The sequence below is a fragment of the Pezoporus occidentalis genome, unplaced genomic scaffold (genome assembly GCF_034315485.1).
Source record: "Pezoporus occidentalis ecotype Australia unplaced genomic scaffold, CSIRO_AGI_Poc_V1 ctg24, whole genome shotgun sequence".
NCBI lineage: Eukaryota > Metazoa > Chordata > Aves > Psittaciformes > Psittacidae > Pezoporus > Pezoporus occidentalis.
The window spans coordinates 8,703,097-8,720,906 of NW_026914285.1; positions in this window are offsets into that span (position 1 = coordinate 8,703,097).

Below are 17,810 nucleotides of genomic sequence, written 5' to 3' on the forward strand. Positions count from 1 at the left end.
GGTTGGGTTTGGGTTGTGAGAATACAATATTCAGGACAACAGTGGAAAATATAAGTGGCTTCTTCTATCACAAACTGACTGTTTTGCCCTTTTATCATTCTGGTGACCACTTCTGATCTCAACAGCAGTCAATGATGACAGAAAGTGACATCACAAGCTGCAGTGTGATATCAGTAATGAAAGGGATTTTTTTAGTTATCATGTTTTGGGTAGGGCGTTACTACCCGCATTTCTGGTGCTAGAACTGAGCAGCCATGCTGCTTTCTGCAGATGGCAGTGCACATGCACTGGACAGACAGCAGCAGAAGAGTGTTAAGATCAGAAAAGGGGAATGGCAACGTTAGTCAGAGGCTGCCACCTCTTGCATCACTGCATGATAGGAATCGCTGCAAATGGGCAAGTCAGGATATGCATTGTGTGATGCTGCTGTGCCACTGCAAACTCCTGTACATGCTCCTTTTGATCCCAGGTCTTGGCTTCTCAGGGTGGGCTGCCACTTCCAGCAGGATCTTCCTCTGATAGCTGTTTCAGCTGCCATGCACAAACAGCTTTGTCTGCTCCAGAGCATGGAACCAGCCAATTAGTGGGGAGAAAAATGATTTTTGCACGGCTGCCAGCCAGCATAACTGTCTGTTAAAGTTGTTTATGCCAGGGCCCTGAGCAGCTCCCACTGTACTGTAATGCATTGCAAGAATTTCGTGGTTTTAGGAGGAAATTTATGTTTCTGCAGAAAGCTGTGATGAGCTTCACGTGTGACTTAAGTCCTTTCCAAGCCTCTACACTGATCTGAAAACATGACAATTTACAGGTTTGTTATTTCAACCCCCAGCGCCATATTCCACAAGTAAAAGCATGAGCACTGTGGAAATATTCAGGGATTAACCATGAAAGTTATAAGAAAATGTTATTTTTATTTGTTTCAGCTCTTTTATCACTGAAATTTATATTCCCCACCATAAGTGAGGCACAGCCTGCTCATTTTTTCTCATAAGGAAATACTCAATAATTTTGCCTTGGAAATTGTCTACCAGAGAATATTCAATTATAAAAGCTGAAAAAAAAAAGATAACTTCAGTGGATTTTTTTTTCTGTTTTAAGTGGTTTTGATGGTGTGAACAGATTGCCATTTTTTAAAAGAAAAGCCAATATAAGACTGTTCTGTGAGAGCATTGACCATTGTTTCAATAGGAGTGAGTCACAGTCTAACTCTTCCAAAAGAGTGTGTGTATGGGGGGGGGGGGGCTGATGCACTCTAGACACAGCTGTAATCTGTGAAGATGTCTGCAACAACCAACACTCTCCCTAATGAGACCTCAGAATGTCTTGATGATCTTCTCTAATTGCTCTGTGTAATTGGAAGATGCTGCAGCCCCACTCTGCACTAAGGATGAGCATTTCAAAAATGCTAATCTGCAAACTGTATGAATACAGCTCTAATTGGGCTAGGGGGGGCAGAGGGGTTGTTTTCAGGTTGGGTTTTGGTTTGTTTTTTTTTTCCCATTCTTGATTATTTAAGGAAGAAAGCAGGAAAAATCTGTGGCCAAAATACACTGATTATCAAATTGCTAACATTAACAACCACTGACCAAAAAAATTGCCTGTATGACTGCACTAAAAACGGTTGTTCACTGTCAGGATTTTACAGCAGTGTAAAAACTGTGTTCAGTTTTCCTTCTCTCACCTTTTCCAAGGTGGGTTAACATCCCTAACAAGTTTTCGCATCCTATCAGAGTTGCACAATGAGACAGGAAGCTGCCGTTAGCTGTCATTCAGGGACTTCCCTTGATATGGAGGATAGTAAGGTAGGCCTTACAGCATCCCACTCTAGCTCACTCCCTGCTTCTGAATGGCGTAACTGAAATAGCCAGCAAATGCAGTTTCAGGAAGCTCCCTCAGGGATATGGCAGAAGGTTCGGCTGTGTTCAGTCATGCCACAAGTTATCCCCATTCCTCTCTCATAGCAGGGATTCAGGGGGTGGAAAGAAAAGCCACACTGCTCCTTCCTCCTTCATTTAGGTTCCCAAGGGGACAGATTCATCCCATCTGACTTTGGCACCTGACCAGGGCACCAAGTTAGGAAGCCAGTCTTCCTTGTATACCCGGCAAGAGAGAAAGTCCTCTCTAAAAACGGTATTTCACCTAGATTGAGACTGCAGTCACACCGCAGAGGACACTGCTTGCCTTGCACCACAGTGGGATACTATGCCTAGTTGGGCATGTGAGAAGATACTTCACAGCATATGTACCTCCCTTCACTAGCTTTTTAAGCTACCCATGGAGGCTGCCAAATCCTTTATCGTTCTGTCAGACTTGATCAGTCACAAGCTCCTTGCCATAGATTAGGTTGCATTTATCTCTGTGCTGTGCTGATGGTTGCAAAAGCTGTGTGATACAACTTTTCTCTCAGGATGAGATTTCTTTCTCAGTAGCAGCATGGCATTTAGACTGTGCAGCTGACAAAGAGATTAAGATACTGTTGTTCTCTAGGTTTGCTACTGGAAAACTGTGAAATTTAGAGCACTTGTTTCTAGCATGTGACTAAGTTATAAGCAACTGAAATCTTGAGTTTTATCATGGAAAACGTCTGTCCTATTATCTGACATTGCCTATAGTATCTATGCTTCCAGAAGCAACTGTGTGGCGAAAGGCTTGACAAGGGGATCCACATCCCAGCACACTATATGCATTCATAATGCCATAGCTCATTTGATGGAATATTGGTCATAGAAAGGATGAGGAAAGAAGTATGAGCACAGATGAGGCAGCCTTATTACCCTTTCTGATCACTACCATCAGCAAAGCTTTGTTGTGTTTGCCTCATTCTTCTTTTTTTTTTTAATGATTTTTCTTCAGGAGCACAAAATATAGGGGAGATAGAATCTAGCACTTCATCATCTCTCTCATAATCTCTTTTATCGAAAATGTGTTAATTTGGAAAAATAAAAAGGAGGATAAAAGGATGATTTATGAACACACATAGAGTAATAAATAAGCTTATAACATTGCAAAAGAGCCATTGTTAAATATGTTTTACATTTGAACAGCTATAAAATTTTTAAAGAAAGCTCTTGTGAGTCTGGTTTTAATGAAGTCTTTTGTCTCTCCACAGCAGTATATTCCATGTGGAGAAGGTTATTTTCCCCCCATTTCTGATATAGTAAACTCTCACAAAGATAGCCAGGGCACTTGTTACAGCTGCTGTATATTGTTCTTTTCAGAACGAACAAGAAATCCCGCTATTCAACACGCTCCCTTAGCATACACTTGAAGCAGTGACTGCCAAAAAGAGTTTCAAGTGTGCAAAGTCAGGATCTCTCCTGAGTATACGGTCAGCGTCAAGAATACGATTAGCTCCCCCAGAGGGGTGACAAATACACAATCTGCCCTCTGCATTCATGCCTAGCGAGCACACACAGGGTGGTCATCCCTTCCTTTCTCTTTTCACACCCTGAAATCCCAACACTTCTGACTTTACCACCATCACCTCCCAGTTCCCTGTTCCTTCTTCTAGCCTCCTAGTGATTTCCTTGACATTCAGGTGTATGACTTGCTGGTATTTTTTTTAGTGCGTGCTATTCCCCAGGGTGAAAGATACAATTTGTGTGTCAAAGTTGGTGTTTCTTTCGACTGTGCTGGTCAAAACAAACACAAGCACAAGCCCCTGAGGTTATGTATGCATTCCGTTGTTTGAAAATGAGCATTGCTCCTCAAAGTGTTAACTACATTTTAAAATTAAAATGTTAACTGAGCTGGTTATAAAAGCAGGTCATATGATGAAAACCAAAGTCTGTTGTGAATGCAAAACATCTGTAACTGATGTGGAGGTTGTTTGTCTGTACCTTTTAATTAAAATTTTGAGCACAAAAAGCCATTCCAGTCTAGAGGATAAAAACAGAAGCACCCGGGTAGATACAGGAGTTTGGGAGGTAGAAATTTAGGGCGCTGTTCTTTTTCTTTCAATGTACCACTAAGCCCTTCTCACTGGAGCTTGTGTAGGACGGAGTCCATCAGTTCCTTGACAGTTTTTCTTTCTCCCATATGGCAGGCAGGGCCTATGTATGAGTAGCTTTTGATCATCCCACATACCTTTTCAGGCTGATTATCTGCGGCACCTTTTCTTACAGCCCCCGAGAATTCACGTGTGGCCTGTGCATCTTGCTGTAAAATAGCTTCATCCACAGTTTCTTTTTATCATCACAATCTGCTTATACTTTCGCCCGTTCCTCCAAATGGCAGGCTGTATCTGACCTGTCCCACAGCTAACTCAAAAGATCTTAGTTTCCTCTTGCTCCTTTGAATTATTCTAGAGCTAGTTAAAAGCTCAGAACTAGCCAAAAGCCCTCTGACTGCACCACAGCTGAAGAGGCCGACATTTTTGCCAGTGCTCACCATCTTGGTATTTGACTCCACTGGTCTCCCTGATCATGGCAAAACCTTAAGGCAGTGAAACAACAGTGTGAGGTTGGAACATCAGTGTGTTAACTGAAGGAAAAATAGCAATGATTCCTTCCTCTTCTTTTCCCGTGGGGGAATGCAGACAAAAAGTGCTCCTGACAAGTTCTTGTTCTGAAGAGAAAAGATGAGAGGAAGAAAGGAACTATACCTCAAAGATGTGTGTGGTGAGTCATAAAACCTCTTGAGGTTGCTTCTGAGGTAGAGCGCCTCATGTGTCATCTTTCACTGGTGGCTGTGGCTGAAGCAGAGAATCTGGACCTACAGGGTTGCATAGCAGCTTGCAACTCACTAATTGTCTTTGATATGAAGGGTGGCCTTTGGCATACTGTAGCTCCCCCTTGTCTGTGTGGGTGTTAGCTTGGCAGTAACTTTAAGCTACTTGCATACCCTGGGCCTGCTCCTTGCCCTTTCCTTTCTCCTTCTAAAAGAGAATGTGCTTATTATCCCTTGGCGTGCCCAGCAATGGCTTTCCTTCAACAGAGTTTGCACCTTCTTTGGCTAGAGAAGCGCTTGCTCCCGCCCTCAAGATTTTCATTGGGACCCCAACGTAAGCTGCTCATGTACAGCAGATTTCACACTACCCTAGTACATCACATGTGAAATCTACATTAGCAGCATGTAAACATTTACTGGAGCCAGTTCAAAGGCTCTGAACAGTGACCAAACGAAGGCAGAAGGAAAACGGACACGGTTCACAAAGCTGGTACCCCACTCACCTCACAGGGCAGGGGATGGATGGGCCATGCACCGAAACGTATTTTCAGCAGTACAGGCCCAGGATAATTTATGAGAGCTTATAATGCTAACTACTGATGTTAAAAATGCTATATCCTGTGTAGAGGTGGGCAAAGTAATGAGGCATTAAGTCTGGCTGCAGCAGAAAACCTGGCTCTGTCTCGGCTCCGTGCCCATGAATGAGTGAGAGTCAGCACAGAGCCAAAGTGCTGAAAACTGTCTGGCATTGCTTCCTGGCAGTCACGGCAACCTGAGGTGCATGCACGTATGTGTGCATGTGCATGGGCATGCACACGTGTGTGCCACAATATGTTCTGTTCATGTTTTCATGCCGCACACTCAGATACAAAGATCTGATGATGTTTTTGCCTCACGGGGCTAAGACAAATGTTTGGCTTGTCATAGCCTTAGTGTACCTTCAAACCTTTTGGCTTGCCTCAGAGTAATGCTTAGACATAATTGGAGACATCTTTCAGCAGGGCCTGTCTCCAGGACTGTGAGACAATGGATGGTTCCTCCCCCTCAAAAGGTAAACTGCTGCTGAACTCTCAGCACTGTGTTCACCTGCCTGATGAAACATGTTTTGAATTACATAAGACTAAGTGATATTTAGTTTCCCAAGCAGTGGTGGTGAGAGGTTTGCACCTAACAGGAGATTATCCCTGAGCCACATTTGTGGCTTGAAGAAAGCCTAAGATACAAGCATTTGCATTAGATTTTTAACAGCTCAGAGGTGGGGACAAGCATTTCCACTAGCTGTTTATAAAACCTGTAGTGATTTACAAAACATGGGTCCAGATTTGCCCCAACTTGGGGCACATATTAATTTGTTTTTCAATTCAAGACAACCTCTAATATTTGGAAATGTAGAAAAAGACTTTTTGGTAATTCACATTCTTTAAAAGTTGGACTCTGCTAATGTTGGGAATGAACGTGACTGAGTTCTGCTTGCGAATTACATATATTTTGAATTCAGACACATCCATTTATATTTTGAGTTGACATACATCCACGCAAACCCAAAGAGTATTTTCTTCACATTGAGTGGTAGTTGCTAGGTTGTGTATGCTTTCAATACAAACAGTAAACAAACAGTGAAGTCATCCAAATCCCCAGCACAAACCACTCATGAGTTCCTCTTTTTGAACTCAAGAACTTCTAGCTGACTGCCCTCGAGTCCCAGTCCTCATGCTAAACACCCAAGGGGCTCTCAATCATACTGGTCTTTCCATGTGCTTCTGCACTCTTTCATCTGAGGAGGGAAGTGCTGACAATTGCACATGTGGCTTTTGACCCATTTTGGGGCTGGGTTTTATGCACTGTGCAAACTATAGACTTGATATATCTGGGCTTTGTTGAGATATTTAGTATCTTCAGGCTCTGGTAGGAAGTGGATTCTGTCCTGTGACTCAGGCATCAGGAAACCTGTGCTTTCCACCTGTCCGTCTTTGCAGGCTCACTGAGCAACCTTCAGAAGGATGATAACAATTCCCACCTATTCTGTGAAGCCAAGTAATGCAGCTTGATACTGTTATCAGGAACCACATATCATGGCAGTGACTATAAAACTCCCCACTTCCCAGCCATCTCCAAACACACATGTTGTCCTGGGTTCAGCAGTAGTGATCATTTTTCTCCTTAAACCATTTTTCTGGGCTTAAACCACGACACATGTATATGTGTTAATGCACAAAACCCCCAGTATGTATGTTGCTTGCACACATGTGCATATCTTCCCCATATCCACACAAGCATGCACAGTGCCCTGTGAGGTGTTTTGAGTGCTGAGGAAAAGGCGAGTTGGACTGAAACATATTTCAGCAGGAACACTAAACAGTCTGAATCTGAATACAGGACATACTTGGGAAAACATTTGCTTCAGTTTCTTACTGAGTACAACAGCAGAGTATTCTTAAGAAGGCACTTAAAGAAGCTAAAATTACCACCATCACCACCACACCCTTTTTCAGTGTATGCAAAAGCTTTACTTAGAAAACAAACTTTCCCTTGTGCTTTAATTGGCTGGAAAACATATGGGTTTTTTTTCCCATTTCCACTTCAGCCTTTGTTTTGTCCTGCCTAAAGCTGCTCTGACATTGTGGTCAGGACACTTGCTTGGTCCTGTCTTCATATTGCGTTCACAGGCCAGAGCTGTAAAACAGAGACTGAGGAACAGGCAACAAATTTTGTATGCCTTAAGAATCATGAATTTTGTTTAAATTGGGTGGGGGAGGATTAAAATAGAAATATTAACTTTATAGTACTTTCCATTGTCTTTTTGTTTCATTGATTTGGGGTGGGCTTCTGGGTCTTCTTAAAATCGCTTGTTATGAAAGCTAGCTGGGACAAAAAGCCACACACTTGTTCCGTTGTGTGGCAAGAAAAGTGCCATATCATGAGAGTCAGGATGAAATATAGGGTGATGTTGCTACTTCAGAATAGGGGCAAGCCAAAAATGCATGAGGAGACTGAAATGTGGCGTCGATTACAGGTGTTAACTCAGATGAAATTACATTATGTCAGGCACTACAGTGAAATCCAAGTGTTCTAAAGCTTGAGAAAGGCTCTCAGTGACTGCTGAATTTTAACTGAAATAACTCAGTGACCTGCACAGGAGATGTTTTACCCAGTTTGCCTTTGATTTTTTTGTTAAATAGCATGGGTTTATGCCTTCAAACCAACTATGAGACTATCCTTGCCTCTTGGGCCTGCTGAACCCTTTGCTCCAAAGCTTTAAACCTGTGTTGACTTCCTGTCCGAGCCACTGAAGACAGGCAACAGCCATCGGAGGCCCTTAAGAGCCCGGTATTCTGGGGATCATAGGGTTACCTAGCCATTACCGGGGCTTCTCCGGGCTGCGCGGTGCTCGGGCTCTGCGGCCCTCCCGGCTGCAGGTCCGGCAGGACTGAGTTTTGCCTGCCATCTATCGGCATCGGCCCCGAAGAGCGCCTGCCTCCGCCGGGCTGCCGGGACAGGGCGGCCGGGAGACCGTGATCTCCCCGGGGGTGGTACCTGCGGCGGGTGGCGCCGACCCGGGCGGAGCGGGGCTTCCCTCCCACCCCGCGCCAGCTTGTGCGGCTCAGGGTACCGCGATGGAGGAGCGCCACTGGGCTGCGGCGTGCCCGGGATGCCTGCGCCTGCAGGGGGCTGCTGCCTGGAGCTCAGCCCCGCTCCATCCCCAGCACCAACGCGCTTGGGGTGAAAACACCGTTGCCGGCAGCGGCAGGTGGGTTGGAACCCGTAAGTATGCTTTGATGTCCACAGAAACGACTGCCAAGACATCCGCTGTTTGAGTCCCCAGCCAATGTTCTTTCTCTAAGCCATGCATTTATGCCACTTTATTTATTTGGTGTTAAATTTGAATCTGTATTCCAATTCTGACTCCTTACACAATAGTTTTCAGGCCAACAACCTTGTACCAGTGTAAATATTACAACATCTTTTGGACAGATTCAATAAGAAATGCCTTCTGTAACCACGCCTGCCTGTTCCTTGATTCTTGAGGGAAAAAAAGTCGGTGACTGTGTGTCATGGAATGGTTGTTTTGTTTTTCTACAGTCCACTTTCATGGTAAGCCAAATGTGTTTTCAAAGCCAGGATTTGTGATCTTAAAATTCATGTGACATGAAAGGCTGTGGACATTATTTTCTTCACTGAACCAGTCGGTGAAGTACTGTGAAATACTCCCTACAACACCGCACATAAATGCCTAGTACAGAGGGAGATAGATTGAGAGCACTTCATAGAAAGTGCTATTTTGGCTCCTGGGACCCTGTTTCCACACCACAATATCCAGTCCCCACTGCTCGCTCACTCTAAACTTGGTCTGCTCTTCCCAGCTCAACTCAGGACACAACCCCACCAGGCTGCCTACACTGAACCTGCTCCAAAAGTCCAGTGATCCATTAAACAGCGTTATGCACATTTACCTCTTAAAATCACTGTCTTGTAGTTGCTTCACAGGTTGATCTAATTTTTTTCTGTGCCTTCTTTAAAACATCTTTTATATGTTGTTGGTTTCCTTCTCCTCAGGTGATGCATATCTTACCCAAAGCAGTCACTGTACTTCACCAACATGGTTGTGTACTATTTTATATAATTTCTCATTCTGTGGAAACCAAGATGCAAAGAGTGTGATTCACCCAACCTATGTAAACAGCTAGTATATGGTAAATGGAAACACACTCCAGAAATGCATCTCTTTGTAGTTCTTTCTGGTTCTGCCTGTAGTCCCAAATAAAAAAGTCAGGGACTGGTCCTTGCTCAATGACCACGTGGATCAGGCTGCTTGCTGTCCACGCTGCTTAGGGCTACTTCCCTCAGTAACCAAGTTGCCTTTGAAATAGCTAGTCTAGGGCAAGGAAGTGAGCTTTAAGAAACTTAAGAAATGTATCTGAATTTAAGAGACATGAAATGGTCAGCAGCCCAGACTTGTACTCCTTATTTTTAGCACGGGCAAAACCTCTGATGGGTTGTAAAGGGAGTCAAGGGAGAAAAGATTCATTGTACAAGTTTAAATTTGCTGATGTGACTCCCATCAAAGGATTTTTCAAGATCACATGCTAAACAAGTGCCAGTAACAGACCAGGAGCCTGGTCTACATGGCCTAGACTGGTACTCCCGTCCCATAAGTACTGTCACCAGGGCCTGGAGAAAAGTTAACATCTTACTGTATGTCATCATGGATAACTCTCTGCGATCTCAGTAAAAGAGTCTAATTTTATCCTTAAATAATAAATATCCTTTTTCTTCATTTGTAATAAATCTGTCACCAAAGTCTATAAAAGCCTTGGAACTAAACCTTGTGCTAAATGTAGCACCTCCAGAAATCATATTCAAATGCTCCTTTAGTTTGTCTTATGTGAGGGGAGAGAGAGACAATCATGGGTTATTGCTTCATCCTCATTAATCACTTCTAACCATTATTATTAATATTTAAATATATTATTTTCCACAGTTTGGTGTTTTGGGTTACTTTAGACACAGGAAGGGTTATGATGCAGTCTAAGCCTTCATTATTTGTTGCTGTTTCTGGTCTCATAAGACTGTTTAAAAACATGTTTTGAAAAAAAAAAAGGGTTCTGGGGTAAATTATGCTTTCATGTTCTCTTTTGTGTCCTTCCTCAGCAGATGTGCCCAGAAAGCCAGTTCCAGGAAGCCAAAAGGAGGGTTCTTTTCTGTGAATACAGTAAGACCACTGAAATTAATACAGCACTAAGTGATAGGTAAATCCATTAAAATCTTCATGTAAGTATTCCTGGGATTATGGAAAACAAGCTGATTTCTGCTGTTTCTGAACAGGGTAAGGAAAATATGAAGTTTGAAGTTCCAGACAGGTTTAAAACCCGAGTGAAATAACATCTTCCATGTTATTCTTTTAACTCTTCAACATTATGAGGACAAAATTCATTTTAAACAATGAAATCTGTTTGACCATTTGGTATTGTGATCGTGCAATAAAGACAATGCTGGACTACAAACTGCATATTTTCCTGATTTTTGAGAGTTTCGTAGGGACATAAATAGATTTCAAAGTGGAACAAGACTAGAACCAGCTGAAATGCAGGATTTGGGGTTAATAATACATTTTCTTCTTTTTCTTCCTTTTTTTTTTTTTTTCCTTCTTTTTTAATGTGGTTTTGTTTGGTCAGGACCTACATCAATTTTTTCAAGACCTTCTCATGACCCGGAAATCCCCAAACACTGTTTCTAAAAGGAAACATGCATGATGTTTCTGAAATATATAATTTCCTGAGACTTTCTTATTAGTTTCACCTCTGCTGGCCTCCACTTCCAGAAATTCAAGGTTCCTAGCAGTGCCGTCTGACATGCTTGAAACACTGCTACAGTGAGTCAGCTCAGGGATCACAAACCTCAGAAGCTCAGGTTCCCCAGCAGCCTGGCTAGGAAACCAAGCAAGGCTGGAGGAACTATGTCCACTTGGTATTTTCATCCAGAAACTTCTGACCAGTGCTGAATAGGGAAAAAAATAATTATCTAATAAAGGCCTTAAGCCCCAGTGCAGCTTGAAAAGATAAAGATTTGGACTCATTTTGCTTTTCTGTGAAGGAAAGAGTGGGGTGTTTAGCCTGTCACAGGCTTCATTAGAAGTCAGACCGGACCTTTAGAGCATATAATCTTTGATTTGATACATATTTTCAGACATAACAAGAAAAAGAAACACAGGCTTAGGTGTTCTCTTGTAGTGCTTCCAATTCATGGAAATCCCTACTTAAAAAAAATAATTTATGGGCTACAGTAGTACAAAACTAATTTTACCTTCAAAACCAGACAGTAGGGAAAAGCGTTTTAGTACTCCTTTAAATTCAAAGTTACCCAAGGCTACCTCTCTAAGCACTCTGTACTGCACTAATTGATCTCTTAATTGGCTCAGTCAACACAGCAGTCTCCATCACAGCAAGCACTAATTGCTACAAGCTCGCTTCTGAAATGTTAAGTACTCTGAAGACATATGCATATGCTGGAATTGACTGTATGGCAGCTTGGAGCAAGAGAGCGTTTTTCCTCTGGAAGCCTTGCCATTGAGGATGCAGGTGTTCCCCTGGGCCTCCTGGGCTGATGGGGAGCATGCTGCTCCCCATGGAAGGCAGTGCTCTTCCCAGACTGTATATGCATGTGTAAAAAGTAGAAGTGGAGGGTCTTGTCCAAAGGCCAGAGATCATTTGTAAAGGATATTAGCAAACACATGGACCCACTTTCAAAGATAAAATTACAGACACAGAGGAAAACTTCTTCTTTGAGATATATAACTGTAAAGGTGCCCTGAACCCAACCAAATGGATGTTTGCTTTCTGCAGGGCCTAGTCTGGAATATAATGAGCCAAAAATCTACTTTACAATTACTTAGCCTACATAATGTACCTGGAGACTGGATAATGATTTAAATGAGGGCAGTGTTATGGCATCTTTGCTCTGACACATCAGAAGATTAACAGGGAGGAATCGGTTATTCCCCTTGGGGCAAGTTTCATTACCTTGGTAGGTGGATTAGTGGCAAGGTGCCTGACAGAGTGCCTCCAAGGGCTTATCTACACAAGACAGTTGCACCCTTTTAACTTAAGGTCTGACTTTAAACCAACTGAGTTAAACCCATGCAGAGGCCTACAAATGCATAAATTAGCATAAGTTAACCAGGTAGGGAATCAAATACTAGGAAATGGGCCAAAAAAAGGGTCCAAAATCAACATAGGTTTTAGTATAACCTGTGGTAGAGTCTTCTTATGAATATCCAAGGGATGCCACACTGCTTTCAGTTAAGTGGTGAGGATGACAGGGACTCTTATGCTTTCCTCATCTACCACCTATGACAAATTTCTCCCTGAATCACTGATAGAGGTAGTCCAAAGAAAGCAGTATGCAGAAGCAGCTCAAGTTTCACCAAAGGTCAACCAGAGATCAGTAGGATATTTCACAGGATGCAGAAACCTCCAAAGAGAGGTACTGCTAGTTCTGATGACATATTCATAGGAAAGATAAAAAAGAGAGGCAGAAAGTAGTACTTTCTTTTAGCCTACAGACTTGTTGCTGTGTCAGGGTAAAAGCATTTAAGACTTTGGCCTTAAGGCATTTCAGACTAGGCCTTATCTCTTTCGAAGCTACCTGTGATGAAAAATCTCTCTGACTCAAACACAGAGACTTTTGTAGAATTATATGGACTAATCAATAGGTGTGCACAGTGGAAAGTCTAAAGCCTTGGCCCAGAAGGGATATTTTGACATATTCTGTTTTAATAAACATGTTCCAAAAATTTCATTTTCATTCCAGTATGAACTCAAAATGCATGTTGCGATCTTAAAAACTGACACAAAACAAAGTTATACCCTGTGGTCAGACTAAGTTTGGTCTGCAGTGCATATTACCATGGGGCAAAGATTTTACTCAGAGACAATACTTATATTTTCTATCAATTTTGTGGGTAAGGTTTTCTAAATTTAACAGACCACAGTCTGTATTAAATTGGTAATACTTAGTAAGTCAGTTTCTGGAAATCAAGCTTCCAGGATTGGATCACTGACTCAGTGTGTTAGAGTGAGAGCTTAGCACTGATCAAGACTAACAAGAAATGAAGGAAATGGAAAATTTTGAAAGTTTTATACAACCTGTTGGAAAGAGCAAACTGAGTCAAACATGCAACATTCAGATGGTTTTAATGTGATTTTTATAGCAACAACTAAAATCACTAGAAGTCATATCTGAGAGAAAAAATGCAGAAGACCCCTGCAATCTGTCTGTGATGGCATAATACTCAGGCGAGCGAATCCTAACCTCTGTATCTGGTGATAAACACTCATACTGATCCTTCTGTGCTGGCAGAGCAAACCCTAAGGGTTATGAATTTGCTCCCCAGTGCCTACCTGCATGCCAAGGACCCTTTCTTATTAGTGCGGCCACAGAAAGGCTCAGTTTGTTTTCTCTTGAACACAGTATTATTTCTCAGTCTGGTCTGAGCTTCTGTAGGGCTGGGCACACAAGCCAGGGTATTTGCAGAAGCATCCTTAATACCATAGATTTTCTGCACCTGCAAATACATTGTGATCTAGTTACGTTAGAAACATAACAAAAGGCAAAACAGAAAACACAGTTGTAGATGTTTATGAAATGTACAAGTGACTAAATGAAAGAAAAATCATTGTTGATTTATTTATGCAAAGGTTAAATCAGAAAGGTCTCTCCCATTTTTATCAGTCAATTTTCTTTACTTCTCCCCATGCCCATTTGTCATCGACTTGATCTATACCTATATCGTCTTGCATCCTCTAGCAAAGAAAAAAAGATGGCATATAAATTCACACAGAATAGGGTTTGGATTGAAAACTGAATGGTCTAACCAAGAATTAAATGTAAGAATTTTGTGGTGCGTTCCCTTTTCTGACAGGCAGGACTCTGGCTTTGGATGTCAAAAACCAACCAAACAAACAGTGTTTCCATCCTATCTATGTCACCAGCTTTTTAACTTAATTTTAACATGACAGGACATGAAACCAGCAGACAATCAGAAAAATATTTGGTTCTTAAAACCATGTGAGCATTAAGCATGTTACCTAGAAAATCTTCAGTGTGGAAACCTGGTTCATGGCATTGTGCTTTGATGGAGTACTTTCCATTAGACAGCAAACAGCATTAAAAATTACCTGTTCTCCAAACTTCTTCCTGTTCTGTCATGTTCACATCTCCAGCACGGATGGCACAGGTGTTTGAATAGCACAAGTTCGGGGATGTACCTGAAATAGAAAGTCTCATGAAAGAAGAATACCAGAATTCTGTACCATCTATTTCTCCCACAGTCTTCCAGAAGAATTGTATTGTATTGTTCCATAAACACTTAAATGCCCTTTCTTTTGGTTTTTAATACAATTGTTTTTTTTAAGAGCATAAAATCTGTTCCAAAATTTCAGGCATATTAGTACTCTAGGTAAGATGTACTCCAGGTAAATACCAGAATCTCCATACAGCCTGTTAATTGCTGTTTCAGTTTCATCCAGTGTTTTAAAACCCCCATCCATCTGCCAGCTATGACAAGTTCTGCTAGATCAAGTGGCAGTTGTTATCCTGTTACACTTCTCTACTTCATAGTTTTGCATTAAAGCTATTGATTTTAAGCCTGATCCTTTTCATATTCTAGTCTTAGGGTCAGGTTTTACATGTCTTTCCCATGAAGGGAGAAAGGCATTTCAGCACCACTGTGCAGATGCATTAGCCTTTTTCTAGGGCAGTGGCTGAGTACACTGAGACTTGTGGAATATATTTAAAGATACAGAAGTTGTGGAAATTCTCTCTAAAGTAAGGACACAATGGCTTCAGAGGATTATGAAGATTTACATATAGTCCAGACGCAGCTTTGAGGAACTATTCATCTCTTCCAAGATGTTTATGGAAATGTTTATGTTCACCTTCTTGGTGAAGCAAGATGGCTTGGGAACCCATAGTCTTAAGTTTTCTTCCTACCTTAAATACCCGCTACCCTGAGTTGAAGAGCATGAAAGTCTTTTAATAATTTCTTAGAGAAAGCAAGAAAGACATAGGCATACTAGGGTGAGCCCAGAAAAGTTCCACTAAGATGGTTAAGGTCCTGGAGCATCTAACATGCAAGGGAAGATTGGCAGAGCTGGGAAAGTTCAATCCCAAGTAGAGAGGCCTCTAGAGGATCTTACCAATGTGCATAAATACCTGGTGAGGGGGAGTAAAGAAGTCCCAGTGACAGAACAAGAGGCAATGGGCACAAGCTGAAATACAGGAAATTTTGTTTAAATTAAACAAAACAAAACAAACCGAAACAACAAACCAAACCAAAACAAAACAAAACAGCTACTTACAGGTGAGGTTTCAATCCTTGGAATAACTCAAACCCCAACAGCAAGATTCAAGCTAGATATTCTCCAGAGATCACCTCAGATCAGCGCTCAGTGCTTCTGTGATTCTTAGAAAACTAATTTGGAAGACAGAGGAAAACAGACCAAAATGCACTCTGAGTAAACCAAGAGATAATGTAGTATCTACAGATCTTTATTTGACATGAGTCTTTTTTTAGATGAGGGATACATGTAGCAGGTATAGTTTGTCTGATCTTTCACATCTGAAATTCTGTGTTGTGGAAAACCATTAGAAGCGACAGGAAGAGTTGGGGACTCGCTATGGATCATGCTCAAAAAAGAACAGAAAGTGTGAAAAAAACTGCAGCTAAAAGTCAGTTTGACAGTCATTATGCCCTTGACATAAGCACAGGCAGCACGGCTCATCTGTGTAATGACATACTACCCCTCTCCCAGTACCAGGCAATGCAATTAAAACCACCATTCAAATGAGCATCCCAGAGGAGGTTATGTGGAAATACTGCATCTATAGTCTAGGCGAGGGAGGGGGATGATACTACAGATATCCAATATCCATTAGGCATAATGTTAATTGTACTCTGGGTATTGGAAAGCATTAAAAGATTACAGAAAAATCTCAGCAAATGCTATTCTCAGGAATTTTAGTTGTTATGCTCTAAAGAACAGAATACTCTAAATGATGAAATAAAGGCCTTGGATTTTGAAAAAGCCAGACATGACTTCAAAGTGAAAACCTGCTGCTATGATTAGTGTCTCTTCCTTTCCAAGACTTAAGCTGGAAACTTGTGAATTACCAAAAGCTGTGAAGAACTTGTGGTGAGGTACGTGGAGAAGCACCCCCAAGTTTCCAGTCTCTCAGGTGTCAGCTTGAACAGTGTATCACGCAAGGCTCTTGCTCTAAATTGCTACTCAAATGTAGCCCCATTTCTATCTGCTCCTGTGGGTGGGAGGGAATTGAGGTGCTCTGCTGTAGTTGGACCAACCTGATACTCAGGCCCACTGATTAGGACCCTGTTGTTATATTACTTACGTTATTCAACATCAGTGTGAAATTCAATCTTACGTTGCCATGGAATAGCAGAGAAGACCTTTTTTTACAGACCATTTCTTTTTCTTCTTGGTTTATGCATGGTTAGGGTTTGCACCAACTCCTCTATGGTAATGTCTTCTAGAGTGGCATGCACAAAAGCACTTTTGCTAAGGTCAGTGAAAAATCATCAAAGGCAATAGGGTTAAATCAATTAATACCTATAGTTCTGGGAAAACACAAAATCCTGCAGGTCAAATGTATTTTTGCCTAAGCCTAGAAATAATAGACTTGTTATTTAGTAAAAGTGACACTATGTTACATTTGATCTTTACTAATGCATACTGTTTTCGCAATTTATCTGATGTGGTCAGGAAATGTTCACTAAGGTGTTGCACCTAATGCTATTTAATTTTTGGCATTTGATCATCTTATTCTTCTGGAATATCATTCCAAAAAAGTTAGTAAGTTTGGTTTTATAACTCTAGAAGGCCAAATAGTAATAATATGTCAGATTTAATTTGACTCCTTCCTTATCTGAGGAAGGCCTGAATCCTGATGAGAACCAGTCCAAACACTGTGGTAAGAGTGAAGTTCTACCGCCGCCTGTTTTGAAATGTATCTCAAAAATACCACATATTTAAAAGAGACTGTTGTCTCTATACTGCGCTTCAATTATTCATGCTAAATCAATCCCTGAAATATCTGTAATGCTTCCATGTTAGACACTCTGGTCAATTTGCAAATTATTTTTAGGCAAAATGTGCAGCAAAATTCTCTCAAGCTAATTGCAAAATGTAGTTGTGATTGGCCTGCTTTGAACCTAATCTGAACACTTGCCTGAGTTGCTTACCTGCATTAGCTAAGATGAAGCTAGTACAAATCAGGGACAGGATTTGTCCTGCAAGCCACTTTATTCTGGGCCCTTTCGCAGCTGTATGACAGTGATAGGATTCAGGAATCAGACTTCATAAAATGAGCTGGTATGTGTTTTCTCAACAGTGTGGTCAAAGTTCAGTTTTTCCACTTCAGGGATTAAGAATCAGGCTTGGTTCATGATGGTAAAGGAAGAGGTCAGGGTAAGAACTGGCATGGGAACAAGAATGAAGGAGATGAAGATGTTGGAGAGACCATGGTTTTGCTCCAGCTGCCACTGGAGGAGCAGGAAGAGCAAAGCTGCAACTAGTATTGATAGAAGATGCTTTGGCCCATCTTTTGCAGGTTTTTGTCTTAGACCTAAC